The sequence below is a fragment of the Misgurnus anguillicaudatus genome, chromosome 1 (genome assembly GCF_027580225.2).
Source record: "Misgurnus anguillicaudatus chromosome 1, ASM2758022v2, whole genome shotgun sequence".
Classification (NCBI taxonomy): domain Eukaryota; kingdom Metazoa; phylum Chordata; class Actinopteri; order Cypriniformes; family Cobitidae; genus Misgurnus; species Misgurnus anguillicaudatus.
Genome location: NC_073337.2, coordinates 28,056,302 through 28,060,940, shown reverse-complemented (window position 1 = coordinate 28,060,940; position 4,639 = coordinate 28,056,302). Strand labels below are relative to the sequence as shown.

The 4,639-nt window shown below is 34.5% G+C and overlaps 1 long non-coding RNA gene across 1 annotated transcript; it reads right to left on the bottom strand.

Annotated features, from left to right (window-relative positions):
• Positions 1–1,549: 1,549 nt before the first annotated feature.
• LOC141364976 (uncharacterized) lies at positions 1,550–3,821 on the bottom strand. Its single transcript, XR_012370322.1, has 3 exons — positions 3,311–3,821; positions 2,002–2,449; positions 1,550–1,771 (listed from the first exon to the last, which is right to left on the bottom strand). It is a non-coding gene; the product is annotated as an uncharacterized lncRNA (long non-coding RNA).
• Between the last annotated feature and the right edge of the window lie 818 nt (positions 3,822–4,639).

The window sequence follows — 4,639 nt, the reverse complement described above, 5'->3', positions numbered from 1 at the left end:
TTATTGTGCTCTGAGATGTAAATGTAGGTTGAGGTTGTTTGTAATGATCAACATGTTTCTGAATCTTCTGCTTCACTTTAACAGCGAGTCTCATCTCTGAAGAACAGCATTCTGGATATGAAGATGCTGATGAGCTTCTCTCAGGTTAGAGGACTGAACGTGAATATTTAGGTTTTGAAGCAAATTAAGAAAAATTATTTGATAATCCTTTACAAACTTGGCAAATATACACATTACAATTCACAACTAAAGTGTCTAAGTCTCTTTATAGCAAAAGACTACAAGATTGAATATTATGATGATGTCTCCAATGGCAGTGACCTGAAAGGTTTGTAACTTTATTGACTGATCAGACTTCATGGTGTCATAATGTACAGAAAGATATTTTGTATTTTGTTTTCAAACATGTTTCGTGTTGATGAAGAAGAGATGGTGAATAAAGTCTCAGCAGAATACTATGATGATGTCATCACTGATGGACTAAAAGCAGACAGTGAGACAGGTGCACTTCTGTTATTCTGTATTAAGATGAAATATAAGATCTGTACATGAAGAGAAAATATACTTTATATCTCTATGGGTGTGATGACGTGTGTCTCATGTTATATTTGTAGAAGACACACTTGAGAAGTATGATGATGTCATCACCACAGGACAAAACTCTGATCTTCAAAAAGGTGATTTTACTTCATTTCTTGGCTGTTTTTGTAACGTAACATCTATTTAAAGTGACGCTCAGTACAGATAAAATGTAGGTTTACTGACTCTTTGTCATTCTGATGGGATTTGTTGTTTATCTCTTATGTATGTGAACACAACAGAGAGTTATGATGATGTCATTATCAGTGGACAGAACTTTCAAGGTGTAATAGGTGAGTTACACAGAACTGCACATTTATCAAGTAGTACATCTAAGTTTCTTATGTATGTCTATTATAGCATTAATTCAGTCATTGTGACTTTATCAGCTGTTATCAGTTAGTGTCAGAAAGAGAAATGTGTCTATGGCATGAGACATGATGTATTACAAATCACAATATGAGTTGTTTGTCATGTGACTTCATCAGAGGGAGTTCAGGAGGAGTATGATGATGTGAAGAATGACAGTGAAGATGTGACAAACCTGTTAGGTAGATTATTAACCTCTAGATCTCATTTAAAGATGTATTTTATAATATATTTTAACTTTATATATTATCTATTTAAATAGTTCAGTTTAAAAGCTTCATACAATTAATAAAAGAATATGAATGTGCTTTTGTTTTACACAACAGATTATGATGATGTGGGGGAGGAGCCAAACAAAGTGGGAGGGACTGTGTGACTTAACCACACCCACTGTCTCACGTCATGAAATCATATTACAGCTTAAAATCATATAAGTGATCAAATTTTGCTACTAAAGTTACAGTGCCTGATGTTTTATTGATATTTCAAATAGTTTTTTATTGAACATCACATTTTTTTGCTTTTATAGAGTAGTTACAAATGTACTTTATATTTTATGTCTGGTTGGACAAGAGTATAAATAAAATATCAGAGAGCATCATACTGTATATAAATGTGGTTTTATTTAAACGGCCATCTAAACAGCACAGTTTCTTGTGTGAAGGTGCATTTCAACATCACAATGTTTTAAACAATTTAAAGCTGAGGGTTTTGAGTCTTACTGCTATTGAATGATTTGTGTTGAGTTTGGATCTTCTGCAGTAACAGATTCATCTGTAGATTGAGCTCGAGTTCACTCTTCTTGGAGTTTTGTCTTGAATTCCTGCAGGTAAAATAAATCAAACATCAGTGATTTGTGTCTGATACAAAAGATTCATCATAAAATTAAAGGATTAAGGAAACTACAGAAAACAAATAACACAACTTCATCTTAATAACGTGTATTTCTGTGCAGTTGTGTGATGAATCTGTCTGTGTGTTGTTATAATGTAATATCTTTGTTATATCACACATCTACTGGATGTTTTTATGGTCAGTTTCTTCTCTCCTCACCTCTCTTTATCATCTCAGCTCCTTCTTTATCTTCTCATTATCTTCTATGTGTTCATTTAATAAAGCTACACAACAATAAAACACAAAACACAATTTTAAAATAATATAAATGAAAACAGATGATAATAAACGGTCATAATTTTGTGAGGTTTATCTTTCAGATTGTGTTGTGATTTCTGCTTCATGACATGAATGAGTTTGGTCAGCAGAGATGTCAGGTGTTGTGTTTGAGTTTCTTCTCTTCATCTACTGCTCTCTCTTTCCATCTCTTCTTCTTTCTCTCCTCTTCTTCTTCTTCATCTAATCGTTTCTTTTCAGTCAGGTAAAGATGTTTCAGGTGCTCATGATTTTCCTCTAACTGAACTGTTGACTGTTACAAATCCGTCTTTTCTTGTAAAGTAGTTTGTCATATTCATGTTTTATCTCTTCGTCTTGTAAAGTAAATCTCCTGAGGAAATATGAGACAGATATTAGAGAAGATTTAAGCAGAACTGATTCGAATACAATTTCTGTTAACAACATTGTACAATGCAGATGTTTCGTTTATCAGCTGTGTTTGTTTATATATAAAGTTTGTTTGATTAATTTATTGATAACCTGAGGGCTGTTCCATAAAACTCGCTTTGGAAAGCGAGGATTAAAATGAAAAACCTGACTTGAATTAACCAAATGTACCAGTAGTGCTAAAATCATTTCCATGACGGTTAGTTGAGGTTTACGCAGTCCTACTATTTTGAACGAGGCAGCCTTATAGGTCGGGCGTGGATCAAATCGATTAAAGTTAAAGAGAGAGCGGTGATTTGTGATAGAAATTTATGAAGAATTTACTACTGACTAAAAATGATAATTTGGTTGCAATTAACAAAACCATATAAAAGGCTGCGAAGTCCTTACGGACTAAATACTTTTATGCAGTAGCCTAACTAAATGAAAACAGTAACTAAATTCAACAGTGCATTCTGCGACCCGAGTTCGATTCCCGTCTCATGATACTTTTGTCTCCCCTTTTTGCTTTTAATTTCCTGTATTCTGCATAAACTGTATTTATTACTGTACTATTTAAACATAACAGATTTTAAAAAGACAATCTGTAAGTTATTAGAATACCATGTATACATTTTAAACCTATACAAGGCATACTGCCCTTTACTTGTTTTTATTATTTATAATATACTGTGTTATCTAAACAATAAATATTTAGCTGAGGAATGATTTTAAAAAAATAATTTTAAAATTTAACAGGTTTTTGGGCACATTTAAAAAGCAGCAACTTGAGTGGACTAAAAAGTAACAGGTAAAATAAACACACTTAAAGGTAAGTGTAGTCTATAAGCATTTAAGCATAATCAGCTGTTAGAAGTGTTTTATCTCATGATGTTAGCTGCCAAATAAGACTGAAGTTGACTGACACTGAGGAGAGATCTATCAGCAGCACAGATTCATTTCTGCAGATAAAATCTTTGTCTTGAAAAAAATCAAGAGGTCACTGAGAGACTGATGGGTGGACAGCATTTGAATTCATGACATCTACAAGGAAGGACTGTGTAAAAGGTTGATATGTTAAACATATTATTGACAAATCAATATTACATGACTTTACAAGAAACATTTCTATTTTATAGTTTTGGCAAATTATGTGTGCGTAATAGAGCCACAATTCATCATGTTACACACTGGGAGTATGTGATATTTTAAACCACTGGTTAATTCTCAGTGTTAGGTGTTGATAGATAAAGTTTCATGAATGGTTTCAGGGTGAGGATCAATTGAAGAGAGGCCTGAGATATAAGTGCATTATAAGGCCCAATCCCATTTCTCTGTCCCACCCCCACCCCCCAGTTCTGCACGCTCACGAGAGAGAAAGGGCCATCCCAATTGGGCCTTACTCTCACGTGAACGTGCAAAACCAAGGGGTAGGGGCAAGACAGAGAAATGGGACTGGGCCTAAGTATAAAAAAGCCCTACTTGTGTGGTGAGGTGCTCATAGTGTGCATTTCCCAACAATTATTGTTATTGGCAAGGGCTGCAGTACCATAAAAAAAATCACACTTTCTGTTTCTACAGAATGCAGACAACATAAAGATGTTGAACAAGTGCTGCCTTTTAATTATGAAAAATTTAACAAAAGGAGAAAGATACATGTACTGACTATGTCCTAACAAAGTCTAGTACTGGTTGCAAATAGAGTGTATAAAGTTTTGACGTGTGCCCGTGCAGCTTACACCAATCAACACTGAGACAATTGCGTATTATATTATCTAGCAAGTTTATTTTCCTTATGTATATCATACAGCGGCAATAACTTGACTCATCATACATACCAAAAACAACAAAACCTATTGTTCCCTGTAGCAAGCTAAACACCAAAGCACAGTCGAAAACTGTTTGCTTCCCAAATTCGCAACACCTGTGTCTGGATTTCCTTGAGGTTAAATCACCCGGGCTGACCCGAGATCAGCTGAGCCACAAAGCTCATACCGCCCTCTAGTGGCACATGACAAAATCACATAATACAAATGAATACAAAATGAATATGGCTCATACACTCCAGCCCCTAATTGCGTCTGGCAGAGCAATTACACCAAAATCAAAAAGAGCCATAGATACCAATAATATAGCCTCCATGAAATAGGAACCA